Source organism: Grammomys surdaster, unplaced genomic scaffold (assembly GCF_004785775.1).
Source record: "Grammomys surdaster isolate TR1022 unplaced genomic scaffold, NIH_TR_1.0 170, whole genome shotgun sequence".
NCBI lineage: Eukaryota > Metazoa > Chordata > Mammalia > Rodentia > Muridae > Grammomys > Grammomys surdaster.
In genome coordinates, this window is record NW_021604618.1 from 1,584,525 (window position 1) to 1,607,898 (window position 23,374).

A 23,374-nucleotide genomic window follows, 5' to 3' on the forward strand; every position below is an offset into this window, starting at 1 on the left:
CAAATGTTTCTTCAAAAGAAAAGAGATATTGCTTTTTTTTTCAATTCCAGAGTCTCATATGCTAGTCTAGAACGCTTTTAAAAATAGTATTCCATAGTAAAATTAATATAATAGCCTATTTTGTTTTGTTTTCTTCTAACATCTCAGCAATATGTTTTCAGGCTGTTTGTTTCGAATTCAATTGATCTCTCACAGTCTGATCTTCTTCTGCATTTTATCACTATGGTAAAAGCTCTCTGCATTTCCCTGATTTCTTTATATTTCCCCTAAAGCATGGCATTGAGAATTAGATGCAGTGATGCTTGGGGTTGGAGGTAGTTACTTCAGACATCCTTCAGGCAGCCACAGATAATTTAACCTAATAGCCTGCAAATATCCTGATCTACAGAAAACTAAAGTTTCCCTCCCCCCTTTTTTGTTTGTGCCAATGCAGAGATGGATTTCAAGGCTAAAGTTTTGAAGCTGTAGTAAATGTGCTTAGTCTAAGCTTTGACATTTGATTTTTGTTTTTAAAAGGACCTGTCCTTTATTAACTTAAAAGAGTCTCATTTTTCATAGTGACATGAACATAATTGACCAAAAAAGAATAATTATGTGAGGCTCTGTGGTTTTAGAATCACTAACATAGTCTAAGCCACAGGGACTCTACCTGGCACTCAGCAATAAGTATTTATTTGAATGAATGGAAGAAGCAGCTAACAGATTTATTATGTTTCTTCCACCCAACCAATCAGTATGAAAGGGTCGTTATGTAGGGGTCACAGATCTAGGGGCTGGGAGTAGACATATTGTAAAATATCCCCAGAATGGTACTTACATTCTAGTGGAGTAAGAGAGAAAACCATAAGGTAATGTGTTCAGTAAAACATGTATATTAAAATATTATGAGTATTATAGTGCAAAGTTAATAGATAATGCTCAATGTAATGCTCAATATGAAGTATGTATGTGGTACTTTAAATAGAATCTACCCAGAAAAGGCCCCATAAGATGCTGTGTGAGGGATCATTTCAGGTAAAAGAGTCGTGTCTACATGCAGCATAGTGTCAGATTTCAGGTAGAATGTAAGTGTGTGGGGCCTTTTCACTGAATTGAGAGCAATTACAAACCTGATATATTTATGATCAAGAGACTACAAAAGGAGTAAAGACAGTTAGAAAGGAGAGTTCATTCCATTGATCATTAATATTGTTTTGGAATAGTTCAGTTCAATAAGGAACTGATTTGCTGAATTTTGGTAAAGGAACCTCTCCTAGGACTGGCATCAGGTGAAAACTATACAGCCTTTTTATTCATGAAAGATAGAGATCATGGGGATGAGTTGCAGAAATGTCCATAAGCTGCCTTTAAACCACACACCCAAGAATGCTATTTTATCAGTAATGGAATGTAGAGAGAAAAAGGGAATTTTGTTTAAGACTGTACAGTTGAATGTTATATGTTTTTTATTATATACTATTAATGTTTTTAATAAGTCATCTTCTTATGATTCCTAAGATTTTATTCAAATACATGTTCTCAAATGATCCTATTGCCTCAACATACTTATATATGATAATATTAATATCAATTATACTATCTATCCCTTTTCCTGAAAACTCATGTGTTGTGTGTGTGTTTTCAACATATTGGATATTTTATGTGTTTATTATAATGAGCTATAGAGAAAAAGAAAAAGTTCTAAGTATTGATTACCTGAAGCTTTTTGCTAACATATCTGTTTATTTGTACTTTTAATTTTATCCAAATGAGTTACATTCTGTATTCCTGATTATTATTGCCATTGTAAAGGTTCGCTCTTTGAAGTGGCTAGCTGTTAGACTCTAATTGCAGTTCAACTTTTAAGAGTTCATCTATACCTCTGTCCAGGGTCAAAGGTCTATTTGGGGAGAATAATCCTAATACAAGCTGAGAGTTCTCATCTATAAAATAGAATTATTAATGGGAGTTATCATTTATAGATCTTGTAAAAATATAATACTATAGTGTCCAAAATATTCAATATTTTTATGTACAACTTAAAGCATTGTTATACACAGGTCAATCACATGAACAAGTATTGTCACTTATACATTTTTGGTACCTGAATATAAACACAATTAGCCGCTTCTAATCTCAGAAGAGACTAACAAAGAAAATAGACACCACAAACTACTATAACACAATAGATGATTTGTGTTAAAATACCACACACTAACAAATTTAAGAGCAATTCAGATAAGGAAAATGAGCCATATGGATGAGAATGCTCAGTTGTTTCATATGATGTATAAAATGAATTGTAAGTGAGATGGAAAATTAGTGTGGTATTTATTTATAATAAAGAAATTTGATTTGTTTACATTTGAAAAAGAGTAACAGTTCAACTATGACCTCAGTTGTTAGTTTTGGGGGGGGTTGTTTGTTTGTTTGTTTGTTTTATGTGAATGGTCAGGAGGGGTAGATAAAGTAGCAAAATTCATTAAACTAAAACCAGGTTAAAGTATATAAGAATCTGATAAGGATGCATCATAATTTAAGTTTCAAAATGAGCCTATTAAGGGTGTAAATCTTCATATCTCATTTCAAATACACAAACTCAGTTGATGTGCTTTGGAACTGAGACAGTGACATTGTTAACAAAGTATCAAAAGATGGAAACCAAGATATACCATTATGTAAACACGAAACACTAAATTAGTCTCTAAACCTCCAAAGGTTGTTTTTTTAAAAATCCACTTGTATAAAGATTTGTTAGGTTTTATTTTTAGATGATTTCATGCAGCTTTAATTGAAAGCTAATATTTGAGTAATTAATATTCAAAAAGATAGTTAAGTGATAAATACGAGTAAAAAATATTGAAAGGATTTTTCACACTCTCATAGACTGCAAATATGAAACAGAAAAAATTACTATGAAGCAGGGTAAATGCCTGTCCTTCAGACCATCTGCATTATTCTTCTTGGCAATGGTTCTATGAGATGTTGATGGACTCTGGTTTTCTGCAGGAAGATAGTATCTCAGAGTTGTATCATGTGATGGTTGCTACGGCAACTAGTTTGAGGCATGCCATTGAGTTACCAAGTAAATAGTCTCATAAAGTAGATATTATATCTGACTTGTAAATTAAGGCTACCCTGTCTCTGTCAGATTTTCTATTTTGATTCCCTTGCTTTCCATATTTAATAGAAAACTCTTCCCTTGCAAAAACTAACAGAACATCAATTGAATTCGCAGTTGACATGCTGCTGTTTCTTATTTTAGCATTCCATACTCCAGCACTAATTCTTCAATACTACACTGAGGTTACAATAACAGATCATTAAGTTGCTATACATAAGCCAATACAGTTGCACTTTTCTCAGTGTGTGTGTTGTAGGGGGAGTGGGGTGTCAAGTTGAGCAAATGGTAGAACCTGCTCCTACGATATTCTCTGCCAAACTCATTTCTGTTCACTTTATGGTGCTGATCTCCATGGCTACTATTTTAGTGTTTGCTACAGTATGCTAATCTGCTAGTTAAAAGCTGTCTTTGTTTATTTCTAGAAACAACCTACATTTTCTCAGGTGCACACATGTGGCCCTCTTCCCAATAAGGCACTTAGATTTTTATAACCATAGGTGCCATATCATCCTGGAGAGCTGATTTTGATTGTCTAACATAATCCCTATTCTACAGGCATCTCACAACATTATTTTCAAATTTATTGATAATTAACTTTAACATGCATCTAGACCAAAAGATTAACTTTAGAAAAATTAAAGAATACACAATCTTTTCAAAAAATAGTCTCTTCATCTGTTTAAATTTTTAATTAAAATAATAACATCATTTCTCACTTTTTTTTTCCTTCAACCTATCCCATGTCCTCAACCTCCATTCCTTTCCATGCCCCACACTTACTCCCTTTCAAATTCAGTCTCTTATTTTTTATTATAGGTGTTATATATAATATTTATGTATATGTAAATATAAACCCACCCTTATAGATGATCAAAGATCTATGAATTTTATATGGATATTGGGAAGTCTTTAGCTTAGCAATATATAAACATAATAGATTTTTTGCATATTTTTACAATTATTGTTCATATATATCCTTGAGACGCTGATGTTTAAGGACATAAACAAAATGAACAACATTTTCTTTTTCTTTTTTTTTGGGGGGGGGGTTTCAAGACAGGGTTTCTCTGTGTAGCCCTGGCTGTCCTGGTACTCACTCTGTAGACCAGGCTGGCCTCGAACTCAGAAATCCACCTGCCTCTACCTCTCAAGTGCTGGGATTAAAGGCATGCACCACCACCCCCCGCCAATGAACAACATTTTCGTAATTAAAAGAACCAATAAGTACTGGTTCAAATTGACCTGATAATGACCACCTCCAATTATTTCTCTCTGATATTCTTCACTCAAGCTTCTAGAGTAGCGTTTTTCCTCCATTCACTAGTTTCAGTTTGTAAATGTTCTAGGGGTAAGGTAGTGGACCTTCGAGGGATACAACTGCATGGAGGTTTCAAAAGTCTCCATTTCATAAATATGTGATCCCAAAAGTTTCATCTAGGAAATTCTGTGTGTGTTCTGTTGTATGTAACTTAATCTGATGGCCATTTACTGACTGATATGAGAGGATGGGCAGTGAAATCATAGAAACCAGCCACAAAATTATAAGGCATACAGTATTACTGATTATTGTAGTAACCAAATGTGTGTTGAAAAGCAGGGAGGATAGTGGTACAGTTGCAATGGATAAGGAACAACCAAGTTAGGTTTCCTTGTTGTTCACATGATGTTGGATGGATAGACACCAAATGAAGGAATATGGCATATAGGTATCTGGGAATAAACTGCGATTGGGGAACAGCGGTGTTGTTCAGTGGTATATATTTGCCTAGTGTGTGCAAGGCCTAGAGGTTGATGCATGGCATTGGAATTGAGGTGAATCAGAGAAGATTCAATAAGTGCTGTGCTCACTGACTAGAGGATGCCAGGGTATTAAAGGCAGAGTAGAGATATAAGATGTTACTAAGTATCTGTAGATAAATGAAATTTCAGGTATGGAGCTTTAAAGAATTTGCAAGAAAGTCACTCATGGGTTTTTATTTATAACTCTCAGCTTTACATAGACTCCAAATCGTATCTCAGAAATAATGTAAATGATGCAAAAGCTGAGAATCAAATGGGAAGAAATGGAGATTTCTAAATTTACCATGCAGTCTCATGTCCTCCAGCATTCAGCACCTTTGCCTCTAGAAGCATCTTTTTTTTCACAATGAAAGATGTGTTGCTACACAATTATGCCATTGTAGGTGAGAATAGATGCTTTAGTGCTTTATGTGAAATTTTTATGTTAGTAAATCTTTTCAACAAGTCTGTGAAGTGGTAATTTTCCCCTATGCTTTACAGATGAGTCCAGAAATGTTTTTCAAGGTCACAAGAAGCATAAGTTAAGGCTTTTTGAAGGTTAAATATACTCAAATTCCATAACTAGTTTATAGAAAATATAATTTATTTAATTATATCAAATTATAGAAAAATCGAGATTTGTTTCATTGTTGTTTGTTGTAGACATGGAAAGCTATACCATCATAGGCTAGTATATAAATAAAGGTATCAAGATTGGGGCACAAGTGAAGCACTCAAAAATCTTTACCTTGGGATTCAAAATGAAATGATGAGTCCATTATTACTAATCGTTCATTAATTCAGTCATCACTCATCAAGTGTATGTCACTCAGCTATTATTACCCAGGTATTATTAGTCATCAGACAGTATTATAAGAGATGAAGATAAATAATTCATAAAACCAAATAAGTCATTGTCTCTACAGAGCATATATCTAGGAAAAGAGCCAATTGCAAATGCTTGTAAAGGTAGATATTTTTGGTACCAGTGTGTATTAGAAAGTATTGAAATCATTAGATATAGTCTGATAAGGAATATTTCACAAAAGGAGAACAGCTCAAATATATCTTTTTAAAAATAAGAGCTTTTAAATAAGTAAATATAGGGGGTAACTACTGGTAGTAGGGAAATACTTCAGACGGGGAGGATAGAGGTTATGTAGGCAGGGCGATGGGATGCATTAGGGTGTGTTTGGAAAACAGGATGAGACTAATGAGCACACATAGGCATGGTAGCATCTGTGCATATGAATGCACATGCATATGCAAAAACATTATGTATTTTCTATTTAATTGAAAGCTTTAGCTGGAGGGCAGTACAGGGATTCTAATTCATGTGGAAAAGTAAACTCTGCTCTGTAAAACATTACTGTTGTTTTAATGTCAGATCAGTTGAAGGGTGCAAGGGTTTATTTTTGTTTTATTCTTAGTCAGATTTGCTAACTTTTATGTCTGTTACATACTTTCTCTTCAAACACATTTCCCTCACATATTAATCACCTAAGATCTTGCAGGTACTGGCTATTTGTATAAACAAGAATTTCTATGTTCAAGTGGAATATAAGCCTGCCTCTACTTCTCTAAGATGTAGAGATGAATGGGTACACTGTGCTTTCTGAATAATTAAGGAATATGACTGGGAAGCAAAACATATAAACTACCATGCAGGACAGGAAGTATATGAATCTTTGAAACAGGAATAATGCAGTTTAGAATACAATAATATCAATGTTTCCTGGAACAGGAGAGATCCAGAGGAGGTTGTCCTATATTTAATCTGACTTCCACCATCCTTTCACCTTTAACAGAGTTTGTAATCAATTCTCGAGATAATAGTGGTTGTTGAATAGGTTCTAAATCATCCTCTATAATCATTCATGTGACTCTGCAAGACAGGAGAGTTGAAGGCATAATCCAGGCAAACAGGATAATGTGATCAATGACCACAGTGAAATATAGATCAAAATAACTATGCAAATGTAAATCAGTAAAGTGAGGGAATAACTGAACAAAAGAGTATATATCAGTTTTAGAATCAGGCTAATGAAGTCCCCGGTGGATACAGTTTTTAGTTTGTTCTGCTTTATCCCCATCCCAGACATGATTCCATTTTGCTATATTTAGGCACATGCAAATTTGTATCCATTTTGTGACACTTCAAATAAAATGGACCTACCCTCCCCACTCACTGCCTTGAGTGTAGTAAAACCGGAAGACCAACAACTCCTGAGGATTGTATATTGATGAGCTGATGTTCCGTACTTCATGATGAGTGTGTTTCTTTGCATATATAAGGACAAATGAGTATGAAGATGCATGTAAAGTTCTGAGTGTGACATCAAAAATCTTCTTTGATTCCTTTGTCATCCTATTGTTTGTATCAAACATCTCTATCAAACTCAGAGCTTGCAGATTTGGCTAGTCTTTCTAGCTTTCTCAAGGGATCTTTATTGCTTCTTTCCCAGGTGGAATTGCTCCCTTGCTTACTCCTCCATTCAAGTGGGTTCTGTGGATCTGGTGTTCTACGTTGCATCACAAGCACTTTAACTGTTGGTCTATCTCCCTAGTTCAAACATCAAATTAATGGTTTTCTTTTATTTTTGAAATTTTAACATAATTTCATCATTTCTTTCTTTTGTTTCTTCCCTCCAACCCTTCTATAGGCCCCTCTTGATCTCTTTTGAATTCATGGTCGTTGTTTTGATTGAAATTATAAGCATGTTTTAAAAAAGATATTGTGTATGCCATACATGTAAATATGTTTTTTTGTTAAATGACATATGTTTAAAATGTAGAAATTTAAAGAAATTAAATACTTTTAATACATAACAGGTACATCAGAAATGTATATGTCACACTTCAGATGTGCGGCAGAAGAAGACTTTAGCTTATTATGTATGCGTCAAGTAAGTTTAATGCCTGGGACTCACTAAACGTGAGACACAGTATGGTACTTACTGTATGTGTGTTGCATCTACACCTTGGTTTTTATTCCTCATATCCTCCTATGAGAAAAGTCTAAGATAAAAATTGTATATACCAATAAGTTTTTAGTTGGTGATTAATGTTTACTCAAAGACAGATGCTCATAACTTAATCAGTAACTTGATTAATTGTTCTTTAGAATTAAGTTTTGTGGATTTATTCAAAGGATATCTGAAACCAATATCAAAATTAGACAGATATGTCATGAATAAGATGAAGTACCCACCCCAATATAGTGAAATCTTAATAGCTTCAAAGAATAAAATCTGTTTCAGTTTCTCATGTTTACAGATATATACAAGATAGACTTAGAGTAGTGTATCACTAAATAAGCGCTTGTTTTGCTTCTGATCACATGTGATTCTGAAATAATAACGAACATCACCAATTTTTAATAATTAACAATTTTTTCTTAAACACAATGATCCTTACATAATGAATTTTGCACATAAATTCACTTAGACTCAATGTGAATTTAAATTTCTGTATTGTAGTGCTAATTTTCCTATAGAGAAAAAGAGTGTTACATATCATCATGGTAATTTCTATTCTTCTATTTTTGATTGCAGGTATATATTTAGATGATTTTCCAAATTAGCATATTTTAACTTAGTTATAATTATTGACATAATTATTAATATAATTATTCAAAATAATTTTATATATTATAATATAATTAATATTAAAACCAATGTGTAGGTACAACAAAAACAGTGAATATTTACAGCCTTTAAAACTTCAATGCTGGTCTTTCTTATCGACTCTTTCACTGATCATTCAGATCTGAGAGACAGCCTCTCTGAAATCCATCTAGTTTATTATTACATATGACTTTTCTAGTAAGAACACAACGCATATTGTAATAGCTCTTTATTTTCTCTAAATACTTATTATAACCTACGTATATTTAAACCATTTGTTAAATAAATGTCTAAAGAATGAACATTCAATTTACTTCATTCTAATGGTTATTTCCAAGGCTCATTGTAAACATAATTACTTGTTTTGACAATGGTCCGAAGGATTATATATTTTCATATGCAGAGTAGTTAAAGTTCAAATATAAGTTCTTTCTGTATAGTGTATTATAATTGACAGAACAAATCATTGAAATAAGCATTAACACTGACAGAATAAACTTGAATGAGCAACTAATTCATAAGCTTGTAAGCTGTTCTTATTTGACTTTGATTCTTGCCCTGGCATTTATTCTCACAATATGCTATGAGCTTTCCTAGTCAATTTTGTCTTTTTCATAAAGAAAAATATTCTTGCTGAATTCTTTAAACTGTGATTTGAAATTGGAGAAATCAGAGAAAGATAATATTTATATATACTTTAATAAGAGTTTATAGCTAGAATATTATTTTTTTCATTATACACTCAACCAATGAATATTTTAGGAGTACAGGCTGTGGTCTCACACACAAAAGTAGAATATATATTTTCAGCTATAAATCAGTGTTTAAAATATATTTTCTGCCAGCTTATATGTAAAAATAAATTAAATATTATGGAAAGTATGAAGACTTATTTTAGGAATGGATAATGGTAAATCCAACACTTCACAGACAAATTGACCTTGAAAATAGAGATGAGGAATGCCTGCAGCAAGATGGCTATGTAGTCTAAGCACGTTAATGAACTCTGTCTGTATTTAATTCAGAGATCCTAATTCAATTAGTTGAATTGACAACAAAGAAGACTCCTGATCTCTCTGTCTCTGTCTCTGTCTCTGTCTCTCTCTTACACACACACACACACACACACACACCTCACAACATTTCCTTAGGAGAAAAACAACCCTATATACCTATACAATTACATATAAAAACATATATATAGCATATGTACAGGAGGAAAATCTATTCTGATTATAATATTGGCTCTTAGCCTGTAATATTGGGAGGTAATTGAGAACCTATCTTTGTCAGTTGGCTAGAAAGTGACAAGGCTCTGTGTGAGTGGAAGAACAAAAGGTAAATCAAGAAAATGCCTACAGTATATTGTCTGACTAAGGAGACAATGGGCAATCACACATTCCCTGATAGAAACAGAAAAGATCTTTGAAATCAGAATACTTAAAATGTGAACCAATCTGTGTAGTCTTTTTGTAGAGGAAGAGACAGTCGCTATAAATGGATGGTTGTGCCTATACAAGACATATATACTCATGTGTGTATGCAGGAGTAGGGGCAAGGATTTGATCATTTTTTTTAAATAAGCCAACAGCAAACTAGCTAAAGAGAATATAAAACTAATGGTGTGATACTGACAGATAGAGATACTAACAAAGACAATAGAGGTTAGATCAGAAACATAGATGGAAGAGCTAGTCCAATACTAGAGAAAATTAGTTGCTTTGACATTTGAAGAAGGAAATTGAATGCACAGTAGTGACAGGGATAAGAGTCTGCATGTGAGGACTAGACATTGAAGTTTATGCTTTTCAGCTTAAAATTTGTCTGTGGAAAATAGAAAAACATACATATATTTTCTCCTTTGAAGAGAAAATATATGTATGCCTTGATGATATATCTTTTATTTATGAAGGATCTGGGCCAAAAAATTGCAGAACTATGTTAAAGTATTTCTCTTAATGGAAACACTGGTTTCCATTAAGACCAAGATTCAGCTTTCCAAAAAATATACTTATAGAGGTTGTAGTCCCAGTTGAACACATTTCTGTCCCTATAGTTCTGTAAAATGATTTAAAAACTTCTAGAACTTCAAGCAGTCATGCCTAGTGACATGATTCTCTATGTCCCTTCAAGGGGATCACACTCTAAGTGACTCATGGAGAGCAGTATACTCCTGAGTTGAGTGGTGTGGGCTGAAGCTGGACTTCTGTGATTTATTAAATGCCCTTCTGTGATATTTCTCTCTAACCCCATGCTCCTGTTCTGAATAGAGGTGTCAATCTGACTGGTGTTTTATGAGCACAGGTCATAAGATACTTTCCAAGTTGTTTCAGTCATCCATTACATGTTTTATTGTATTTCAGATACTGTAGGTAGTTGGCAAAAAAGAGTAAAAGTTTTTATCACAAAGACTCCACTTCCATACCTTAAGAGCTTTAAACTATTATTCTTAATGTATAATGTTTATGCCACAAAACCCATGCAGAACATTTGGCTTTCTTTTCTGTATCAGGGGTTACTCTTATTAATCCTCACAGTACCCAATGAGATAGATGTTTTGGCATGGAATGCTGAGTATAATGACACTTCTAGGTTTAGTTAATTATTCCAGCATCAACTGGATTCATATGATGCCTAAATTGAACAACAGTGATTTTAGGGGGATATTGAATCAATTGTTTTGTCTATGGTTTTGATGGAAAAGGAAATGCTGACTTATTTTAGCATTCAAATATCAACTTTATCTTCAGCACAGCTAAATGAATAAATTCACATAAGGTCCAAATCCATTTTTTTACCACTACAATGTTACTAGTATGCTAAAATTAGTCTCTAGAGTGAGAATCATAGTTATGGAGCCAATACATCTCATTGATAAATATTTGTTTCCAAGAGACAATAGTACAAAAGTCAATGATGCCCAAACTGTGACTATGAGAGGACATGACCTCCAGACACATCCCTTATTGAGGAGCTATTGGTATTAGATACATACTGAGGAGAGTCGAACTCTATAGCCACTGGCAAGTTTTCCATGTGCTAAATGACCCTAAATCCTATATGGGTAAATTGTGCCACCATTTTTTAAACTAATCTGATTTCCAATTTTATTCTAAATATTTATTATTATACTCATGGATAGTGTGAATCACAGCACTTCCAAAACATTTTCGTTTGCAAAAGGAAAAGATTTGTAAAGGGATCCACAAGTAGTCAAAATTCAGGAAAATGTGACTGCTGAGGGGTACCTAATGAATTGATGCATCTCCAACACAACCCCTATAATTAAGGCTCAGAGAAAAATTACAGAAGAGAGAGCAAAAAGATTAAAAACCTCAATTGTCTAGTACATCTGCACTACATACTGTATCCTCTAGACATAAAAGGCAATATAAACCCATGAAATATCAGTATTAAGGTTCCCTATATACAAACAGTAAAACAATGGAGGAAATTCTATAAGGCCTTATTCATAACTGAGTATCTACACATAGATAATGTCTTCTGAGAAAGTTAGATTCTGTTTCCTGCAGGGGCAGTCTTACTCATAGGCTGTCCATTTCCAAGTGGTCAGCCATGGGTGCATGCATATGTGTGCAATGCTTAATGGTTTCAATTAGTTTTGTATACTTAGTGTATGTGTGTGATTATGTTTTTTATAGAAATAATAATTAAATAAGAACTTATTAATTTAGAAAAACAGGAACATAAATTGAGGGAAGGAAGGGAAAAGAGTGACATAAAAGTATTTATGTGTGACATTCTTAAAAAATTTTAAAAAAGATTAAACCTAATAAAATTAAGAGGATACATTCTTGAGGAATATAAAAGTTGGAAGTAGAAATAAGTATATAAATTATCATATGTTATTGTGTACATGTATAAGATCCTCAAAAATGTACCACTGACAAAATGTCTTAAATGCTTCCTGTGAGCAGAGAAATGGTATATACTTCTATCTAATATCTCTAAGAAAGGCAAAGCTTTACCAGTAGAAAAGAAGAGATGATTCTCTCTAAACATGGCACATGTATGTTCTGTAAAATCAAAACAAAACAACAAAACAAATAAGCAAAATCAATAACAAATAAATTCTTCCAAGTCTATTAATTTAACATATTTAGGAGGCTCCCTTCTGCTTCTATATTATGAGCTTGATTGATGAGTGCATTGATTCATTCAGCATAAAGCATTCGTAGCTCACATCAGTATCAATGAGAAAGCACTGTATCAGAAAAATTCAGTGAGCTAGATTCATAGTACAACCCTCCACTGTGTTTGGTGGACAGTGTTCAGAGACTAGTTATGTCAGATTTAGACATCAGGAGACTGGTAAAGGCTACTCTAAAAAAGTCACAGTTCCTCTGGCATTACCAGGAACTGTAACCTAGTAGTTATGAATTTATAGCAGCTTAAACTCAAAATCCTCTCTATATATGTGCAAGTGGTAGAATGCTCTCCCTTTCCTTGGCTTGGTCAACATAAGCCCTGGAGCTCCAGTTCTTTAACATACGTGTCAATGTCTTGATAGCTCAATTTTTTTTTTTTTTTTACCAGACAGTATTGCTTCAAGAGTGTGGTTGTATCTGTCACTCATGAAGACTGTGAGTGGCTGGCTCTTTCATTGGACACAAGTAGTATGTATAGACAAGGATTTCTTAACTTTCAATGTAGGCATAATTGTTTTGCTTCAGTAAATGGTACCACAAAAATGTGTAATTACTAAAACAGGCACTATGTTATGGATTAATGAGTGAATGGATAACGTAGAGAAGTAGAACTTGCACTAGTGTAAATTATTCCCTCCTACCAACTCCTGTACTGTCTTCCCCTTTTTAATACATGCAAAAAGAGAAACAAAGTAAGACTCTGCTTTTATAGCAAACCCTAACTCTCTTCTACATGCTTATTTTTCCAGTCCCTGATCTGAAAGACAGAATCATTTTCTTATCAAATATAGTATACCTTATTAACAACTAAGTTGTAGCCTATAAGATAATGGTTCTCTGTAATTCTTGTGCAAGACATAAATTTATCTTAGTTTCCTTTGAGAAAGGATAAAAATCTATTTATAGTGCTAAAATGATCCCCTGGTATTCAATCCTAAATCATAACAACAGCTAGAAGTTTTCAGATGTCTGTATGTGTGGATGCTATGATAAACACTTGACATAGATTATCTCATCTAATCCTCACAGAAACCAAATGAAGTGTTTACTGTCACTATCTCTATTTGATGAAGAGGATACTGAGGCTCAAAGAGACTTAATAACTCATCGAAGATCATCTAATGCTGAGTAATCAAGAGTGAGTGCCATGAATGAACAAAGACCAGCCTGGACCAGCATATTTTTGAAAGGATAAGCCACAGGGTAGTAGGTGAGCATAATCTTTATTCTAATTGAACTGGAAACCTAAACATCAGACACAGAGAGATACAAGAGCTAAGCTATGGGCTTATCTCATTGAGAGGATCACTGGCCTTCTGAAAAAAAATCAAGGGTTAAATCAGATACTTTGAAGTTGCATTTCTGAGAAATAGGCAAATGAGTTGACTTATCATTTATAATTAGCTCATTATTGTGATAAGAGATTCATCCCCTGTGTTTTCAGTAGTGTTGTGTCAGAAATTGCTGGTTTTGAGCATTTTTTCAGTTCCATGAACATCTCAGATTGTCTGACTTAAACACTCAGATCTGTAGACAGTTTCTACAAGATACTGATATTGAGTTTCCAAATGATTTGGGTCTCTGGTGCATGATAACTGGTTTCCAAGAAGGCAAGCCTGCTGGGTTTCCAATCTCACAAATAACTTTGCCTGTCACTTAAAAAAATCAGTGGTAGAACTTTCCTAGAAGTATTCAGTGGTCTGAAACCCTTAGTCACATGCTATTTACAATATGGACTTGTTAAGAATTGGTGGATATCTCCTCAGAGGTCTTCAAGAGTCTGACATACTCAGAGGCAGATGCTCACAACTAGCCATTGAACTGATCATGGGGTTCTCAATAGAGGAGTTAGAGTGAAGACTGAAGGAGAGCTGAAAGGATTTGAGGCACCATGAGGAGAGCAACAATACCAACCAACCACAGCTCCCAGGGCCTAAACCACCAGCCTGGGAGCACTTAGGGAGGGATCCAGCACTTCAGTTGAATATGTAAGAGTGGAGGGCCCTGCTGGGCATAGGTGGAAGAAGAGAACCTTGACCTCATGAAGGCTGGATGCCCCAGGGGGTGGGAATTTTGAGGGTGGGAGGTGGGAGTGGGGGGGTTAGATAGAGGTTACATCCACAGAGAAGAAGGAGGAGGGGTGAGGGGACTGGGGGTTCCTGGGTGGGTGGGGAATGAGGTAAGGGGACAACATAGGAAATGTAAATAAAACATCCAATTTAAAAAAAAAGAATAAAGCTGCTATGAACATAGAAAAAAAAGAATTGGTGTGCTCATGTCAGTAATGTCACAATAAGAAGCTTTCTTCTTGTATACTTTTATCTTTTGTTTGTAGTTGACCATTTCCAATACTTATGTACCATTTTCTCATCTTTCATCTTTATCTCACCCATGTGTTACTCCTGCTCCAATATAATGTGAAATTTAACTTGACTGTAGAAATTGTAAGTCAATGTGTTGTTGGCCACAAGATAGACGAGTTGATTCTCTGGATTGACAATGATAAGTGGGGACAGGGCAAGTCTAGAGTGACACAAAAGAAATGAATTGAAATTCAGAATTTTTGACTTCTCTTGTGTATATCAGCATCTTTGGGAACTCTGTGCCAGATGAATTGCAACGCTGTTGGAGTGGTTTGTTAGCTTGAACTCTATTTGTAAATACCATAAATATAATTTATTTATGTCTAAACATTTCAATTTAAATTAATATATTCATAAACTTTATAAATATAAAATGACTCAAACTAATAGATATAATTTATAATTTAACAATAGGACTATCTTTGCAAGTCAATAGATAGTCATGTGTCATAGATGTGATATAGCTTTTACACCACTGGCCATAATAAAATACTTGTTTAAAGAATAGCAGTTTTTACAAGCCAGCTATGCTCAAAAACAGGGCATGATTCTTCTATTGTGAAAATTATTAGATTCTTTGAATTTTCATAAGATAGCATTATGATTAGTATGTTTATTTATATCATGCTGTTTATGTTTGAAATGAGATAAATATAATATGGAGAAAGTGATTATCATTTGTGTTTTATCTTATAAAATCTCATGGTTCTTACAACAAAAGATCAATCCTTCTGAAAAGAATGTGATTTATAATTTTCTCATAAATCTTGTGCTATAAGGGTTCTTAGATATGTAGAGAGACACATATGTATGTCTGGAGACTAGTTTTCATTTGAGAAATATGATTGATTTACAAAGAACCGACTGTGTTGCCTATATAGCCAGAGAGAGGAGGGAAAGGCACAAGCAGAGGCAGAAGCAGAGGGAGAGGGGGATGGGAAGAGGGAGTGAGCTAATTTGTGAAAAGCAGAGAAATTCCTTTATAATAGATTTATGTCAAAGCAATATTTCAACTTAAGAGCATGGACACTTATTTGCTACTTGAATACCCTTGAAAAATTACTTCATCTCCTGCATTGTTTCCATTGTTGTCAGAAGGACAATAACAGCACTGACCTCATAAGTTTATTATCAAAATCAGTAAAGCTGTGCATATGAAGAATGAAGAATTGTGTCTAGCATGAAGAAAGTGCTCAGCAAACATCTTCACGGTTGTTTTCATTTCATAATGCATAATGTTTCCTATTACTCTGTAAAAGTATGCCAGTCAGAAATGGTATCAACCTTGATTTGGGTTTCAATATTTGTTGATTCTAAAGGAAGCATTTATAACTCTCCAGTTGTTTCTTAATGCATATCCAGGTTCAATCAGACTATGTATTTAGACCCCCCCCCCCCGCATGGTGCCTTTTCTGTGTTATTGAAACTGGATTGCAGAGCACTCTCACCAATCTTCCTTGATAAGTCCACAACTTCTGAATACATTTTGATTCTTGACTGAAGTTCTTAAAACATCAAACAAGCTAGTGCTTGGCAAGAGGAGCAGATCTGAGAACATCATCGAATGCACCTCTGAGACCGAGCTGGCTGTTATCTGCAAGTGCATAGAGCAGAATTAAGTAAACAACAGAAACTGAAGGAGGGGCCGTCTGGAGACCATTCCACCTGGGTATCCATCTTATGTGCAGTCACCAAAGGCAGACGCTGATGTGGATGTAAGGAAGTGCATGCTGACAGGAGCCTGATATAGCTGTCTCCTTAGAGATCTACCAGAGCCTGACATATAAAGAGGTGGATGCTCACAACTAACCATTGATCTGATCACGGGGTTCCCAATGGAGGATTTAGAGAGAAGACTGAAGGAGCTGAAAGGGTTTGCGATCCTTTGAGGAGAGAACAATATCAAGGAACCAGAGCTCCCCAGGGTCTAAATCACCAGCCTGGGAGCACATAGAAAGGGACACATGACTCCAGCTGTATATGTAGGGGAGAACGGCCTTGTCAGGCATAGGTGGGAGAGGAGATCCTTGGTCCCATGAAGGCTTGACACCGAGTGAGGGGGAATTTGAGGGTGGGTAGGTGGGAGTGGGGGGGTAGGTGGGGGCACATCCTCATAGAATCAGGAGGAGGGGGTATGGGATAGGGGGTTCCTGGGTGGGGGTGGGTGGGAGGGAAAGGGGTAAGGGAATAACATCTGAAATGTAAATATAATATCCAATAAAATAAAAAACAAAAAAATTAAACAAAAAAAACCCCAAAAAAGTAAATAATTCCCTTCACTCTCATAAACAAACTAACAAAAAAAGTCCTTACTTTTAAATGGCAGGCAGAAGGTTAACCCACAGTGTGTAAGCTTTTTATAACTATTGCAACAACAACAACAACAAAAAAATACCTTGGCAAGTAAGTTGAAATTTCTTTAGGCTGTGGGAGGTTAAAGAGCCTTAAGCACCTTTATGTAGAAGCACTTGAGAGGTAAGCCAATCACAAAAGAACACACATGGTATTCACTCACTCATTATTGGATATTAGCCCAGAACCTTGAAATGCCCAAGATGCAACTCACAGGCCACATGAAGCTCATAAAGAAGGAAGAGCAAGTGGGGGCGATTCGGTCCTTCTTAGGAGGAACAAAATACTCAAGGGAGCAAATATGGAGACAAAGTGAGGGACAGAAACTGAAGGAGGGGCCGTCTGAAGACCATTCCACCTGAGTATCCATCCCAGGTGCAGTCACCAAAGGTAGATGCTGATGTGGAAGTCAGGAAGTGCATGCTGATAAGAGCCTGATATGGATGTCTCCTCCGAGGTCTTCAAGAGTCTGACATATTCAGAGGCAGATGCTCACTACTAGCCATTGAACTGATAATGGGGTTCTCAATGGAGGAGTTAGAGTGAAGACTGAAGGAGCTGAAAGGATTTGGGGCTCCATGAGGAGAGCAACAATACCAACCAACCACAGCTTCCAGGGTCTAAACCACCAGCCTGGGAGCACTTAGGGAGGGATCCAGGGCTTTAGCTGAATATGTAAGAGTGGAGGGCCCAGCTGGGCATAGGTGGAAGAAGAGAACCTTGACCTCATGAAGGCTGGATGCCCCAGGGGGTGGGAATTTTGAGGGTGGGAGGTGAGAGTTGGGGGGGATAGATAGAGGTTACATCCACAGAGAAGAAGGAGGAGGGGTGAGGGGATAGGGGGTTCCTGGGTGGGTGGGGGATGGGGTAAGGGAACAACATATGAAATGTAAATAAAACATCCAATAAAAAAATTTGAAAAAATTAAATAAAAAAAAAGAAGCACCTATATGCATTTCACTGCACTTCAAGAAAGTTCAGCCATTGATGGAGTATTGTTACTTGAAAGGCACCTTTCTAATTTGGCTTCTGCTAACTTGCTCTGGTGTGCTTTCTTTCCTGCTGGCGCTTTTCCATTTGACTTTCTTCCTGATGCCCCATTCTTTGACTTTCTTTAGATAATGTGAAAATACTGACTGTGACAATGTCAAGAGTGAAAGGGCTCCTCTTCCTCACTAAACTGCATGTAGCAATTGGTTTTTCTCATTCCCAGGGGGAGTTTGCAATCTTTTGGTAAATACTTAATATATGTACATTACAGTCATATAGAAGTGAAAATGAGCAATTCTGTTTAATAACTTAATCATCTCACTTCAGTTTCAGAATAAAAACAAAACCAAAACGCTGAACCGAATTATTAATTATGCTTTTAAGTTATGAGGTATTTTAGCTCTACTAAAGTGGTGAAAATAACAGAGAATTTATTGTTGTACTTTAAACTTTTAAAACACAATTACTTTAAAGAAAAAAATTAAAAGCTTATCCTTTTAAGATGAAGAATGTAAACTTAATTTATGTAATATATTTAATAAAGCCCATTTATATATCACATGGAAGTTAATAAATATCAAATTAAAATTGTACATTAACAGACATCCCAAAACCATGGTATGCAGAGAGTGAGTTTATGAATGCTAAAATCCCAGGTCCTTTCTGTGTTCAGTACACATCCTGGTAAACCAAGAAGAGCTAGGATCCCTTGCATGTGTATGGATGGCTGAGCAACATGAAGCTTATTACTTCTAGTGAATTCTTAAATAAAGGCAATGCTAAAAATGTATCAATTCTTCAGTGAATGCTTTAAATACTTCCTAGCTTTACTTTGTAATATACAAGCTCGATAATAACTGAACTAAAGTTTGTTTTCTGTCCTTGTAGATGTCATGCCAATTTAGGGAAGAAAGCCACCCAAATATCAAAATACACACTCCATGTTGTTTGTGTAGACCTAAGGAAATACAGAGAAGGGCAAGCCCATGTTTACTTGGAAAGAGACAGAGAGTAAGGCTGTATATCACTGAAGGAAAGAATTAGTTAGCTAAATTTAGTTGGTAAGTGGGTTTTACCAGGAATATAATATATTTTAATATCAACTGTCTACTGCAATGTTATTCATAATTACCTACTACCTTACCCAATGCATGAAAAAAAATATTTACTTTAATTTCTCCTCTTTTTTGTCATTAGGATGATTCTCAGTCTTAAGAAGTAAACAACAAGGAAAACTTCTGTGAATGTTCATATAGGGCATGTGATTGACTCCATTCTTAGAACTCTGTCTTATATGTGGTTCACTCGCTCAATGGACCACTATAATTTTAAAACTCTGTTGTATGTTCTCAAGTTAATATTATTAAATACTCTTGCTTGCTGTTTCAACAAACTTAGATAGCAAATATAAATATTTCTTTTGTTATTTGACCTTGGACAAGTTGATTAAACTGTACTATTCTTTATCTGTTTCTTATTTTAAATGGACAAGAACTTTAATTTTAATTTTTGATATTATAGCATAATTACATCATTTCCCATTTCCATTTTCCTTCCCCTAAATTCTTCCATGTACCTCATCTTGCTCTAATCTATGGGTGCTTTCATTAATTGTTGATATATATGAACTCTATGTGATATATATACATATATATATGTATATATATATAAACAAAAACAAAAGTGAATGTGGATAAGTGAAAACACACTAGAAAATCAGTACTAACTACTCATTTTCATGTCAAAGAAATATAATGACATTGAAGTAAACAATGTTGAGATCAGCAAATATATCATCCAAATGACCAAAAAGAGGAGGCAGTAAATAAATTTTATATGTGCATTGGATAAGGTAGTGGGGAACTATGAATAACTCTGTAGTAGAGAAGTGACTGGAAATTAATATTAAATATAATATATTCCTGGTAAAAATCCACTTATTATATAATATACATAAACATATGTGTGCATATAGTACATATATTCGTATTTAAAAATACATATGTGAACTTTTCTTTTTTAAAATATAAAGACAATAATAGTTACATTAAAATTATTCTTTAGTAATTAGATAATAATAAATATTTATTAATTCACATATTTTGAACATAGAGTAAGTTAACTTCTAAATCCTGATATGATAAGCAAGTGTTCTAAGTGTGTCAATTTATCATCTATGAAAACTCTAATAAGAATTAAGCAAAGATTCCAGAGGGGATTAAGAGGCATATGTTACATTCATCATTTGACTCAAATCTCCTTTCTTGCTAATTGTTCACATAACTTACTTTATGTTAGTTGCTATTACTCTATGCTCAGAAAGTATGCTTTCATTGTAGAAATGTTGTAGTACTAAGTACGGAAACAAAAGTGTATGATATTTTGTTCTGAAACTTATTTTATTCTGCCCCTGTCAATCTGTAAGAACTTTAGTCATATATACATAAAAGAGAATGAGGATGTGTGTGTTTTCTTCTTTTAATAAATGAGTCACCTAAATAAAAGTGCTAGGTAGTCAGAATCCATATTTAAACTATTGCTGTGCTTTAGAAAACAACATGGGTCCTATTACTTACAGAAGGAGAAGGGATACTTTGTAAAGCATACACTTCTCCCACAATGCTCTATGTTTTTCGCTTTCTGTATTACACTGATATGGGGTATTGCCTTGAAGGACTTGGATCTATTTTGAACTCCTGTCAGCGCTCCATAATTAACATTGCCCAGAAGAGACATGCTATTTTGCATTCTGCATCATCATCATAACTGTCAGCAAATAAGAAAATCCTTTTGCCATTACAGCTCTTAATGTAAGAAGCAGAGTAGAACAACTGGGTAGCTCCACCCTAGGCTGTTAGGAGGACAGGCATTTGGTGTCATACATTGTTTCATCCATCTACTTATTTTTGCTTTAAAAATGGGTCTTGAAGTCATTTTAATCCCAATATATTTTCAAGTTTATAATCTAATCTGATACATTTGCTGACCGCAACATTGTTCATCTCAATGTCATTCTACCTCCTTGACATGAAAATGGAAAGTTAATGCTGATTTTCTAGTGTTTTTTTTTTCACTTATCTACATTCACTCTGGTTTTTGTTCTTTTGTTGTTGTTGTTGTATTTGGTGATCTATTTTCCATATAATAATTCATGGTTTTCTATCCTGTAATTTTGCTGAAATTTATAATAGCAATAGATAATTAATCTATTTGTGAAATGAAAGATAGTAATAGCTCACTCTTGCTTTACTACATGAGAAATATCTAAGCACAGCTCTTTTATACTCAAAATCTTCTGCAGCCTCTACATTTACAGTGTTCTCAAATTTTGTAGTATAAAATAATGTAAGGTAATTTTCTTATACAGGTGATACTTATATAAGAAGGTTTAAGTGCATGCATAGTAGTATATTGAACTGATATAGGCACTTCAAAATCATTTTGACATGTATTAAAAGATGGGTGGGGGAGCACCCACACAAAAGCAGGGAAAGGGAGTATGGGATAGGGGGCTTCAGGAAGGGAAACCGGGAAAAGGAATAACATTGAAGTGTAAATAAATAAAATATATAATAAAAAAAGAAGAAAAAGTTAAAAGAATTCATTTCTCATACAGCTCAGAAAATTTACTATTATGTTTCTTCTCCAAACTGAAAACACAGATTCATACAACAGTTTTTAAAAGAATGTTTACAGTAATGTTATTCCCAGTATCCCAGAGCCAAAAATAATTCAAATGTCAACATTTTAATTGATAAATAAAATGTTAAATATTTATACAGCTGATTTCACTTAGAAATTTAAAAATATAATGAAGCACTGATATATGTCATAACAGAAATAGACTATTAAATCATTATGCCTTTGAACATAGACACAAAATGTCGCATAGTTTATTTAAGAATATTATATGAAATCAAATCAATATTGTGTTAAATACCAAAAATAAACAAATCCATAGAAAGCAAAAATGAATTCATGCCAGATATTCTCTATAGAACTAAACTAACTATACACACAAGATCGTTTCAGAGGGTGAGCCTGAGCCTGGATACCTGAATTCAACTCCTGGGAGCCACATGGTAAAAAGAAAGAACCAGATCCTGCAAGTTGTCTCTGACTTCTATATACATACTATGGTAAAGAGGCATCACCAGCCCTCCTTACAAATAAATAAATAAATTTGATTAAAAAAAAAAACTAAGAAAACTACACATACGCCTGTCACAAAAGGAGCAAGAAACGTGAGATGCTAAGGCTGACAGTTTTTTAATATCCTCTAAAACAATAGTGTGACTACTAACAAAACAGAGAATTCAGTTATTGAGGTAAGGGGACGAAAATGATGAAATGTTCAAAAACACAGTTATTTGTGATCATTATACATGGATGCGATAATATTAAAAACTACTAAATTATGCTTTTTGACAAACGGTATTTTTATAGGTAATTTATATTTCAATGAAATTATTATAGAGGTTTATACATACATGAATGTGTATGTATATATAGATATATGCATATATAGAGTATTATTCATACTCTTGAATAACAGTAGAAAGTATGAGCAAAGAGTAAATGTAGATGGAAATTATGGATAAAATTCAGTTTTAACTTTAGATTTTATAAATACCTGATCAATATTTATACTGTGATATTTTCAGAGTATCTGTTAAATAAGTAAACTATAAGTTGCTTTTATATGTTTTAAGCACAGGTAGATGCTCACCCTTCACAGTTAAAAGATTAATTGTTAAGTGCTGTTAATAAGAAACAAGAAGTAGTAATTGTGGTCATCGATACATGCTTAGTCATCCTTTGAAACTTGTTAAGGAATTACATAAAGATGAGGAAGCAATAGATAACTAGAAATGCTGTTTTTTTAACTTTGGATCACTAATGGCATTACCCTCTATGTAAGAATAGACCACAGGAAAGGAAAAGAAAGGAAAGGAAAGGAAAGGAAAGGAAAGGAAAGGAAAGGAAAGGAAA

The 23,374-nt window shown here is 34.3% G+C and overlaps 1 protein-coding gene across 2 annotated transcripts in view; it reads left to right on the forward strand.

Moving 5' to 3' along the window:
• Lrrc4c (leucine rich repeat containing 4C) overlaps positions 1-23,374 on the forward strand; it is a 1,217,207-nt gene that overhangs the window by 200,336 nt on the left and 993,497 nt on the right. For both annotated transcript variants that reach the window (XM_028766993.1, XM_028766994.1), the window contains exon 2: positions 13,707-13,887. The gene's annotated coding sequence lies outside the window, so the exon portion shown is untranslated. The remainder of the gene's footprint in view (positions 1-13,706; positions 13,888-23,374) is intronic.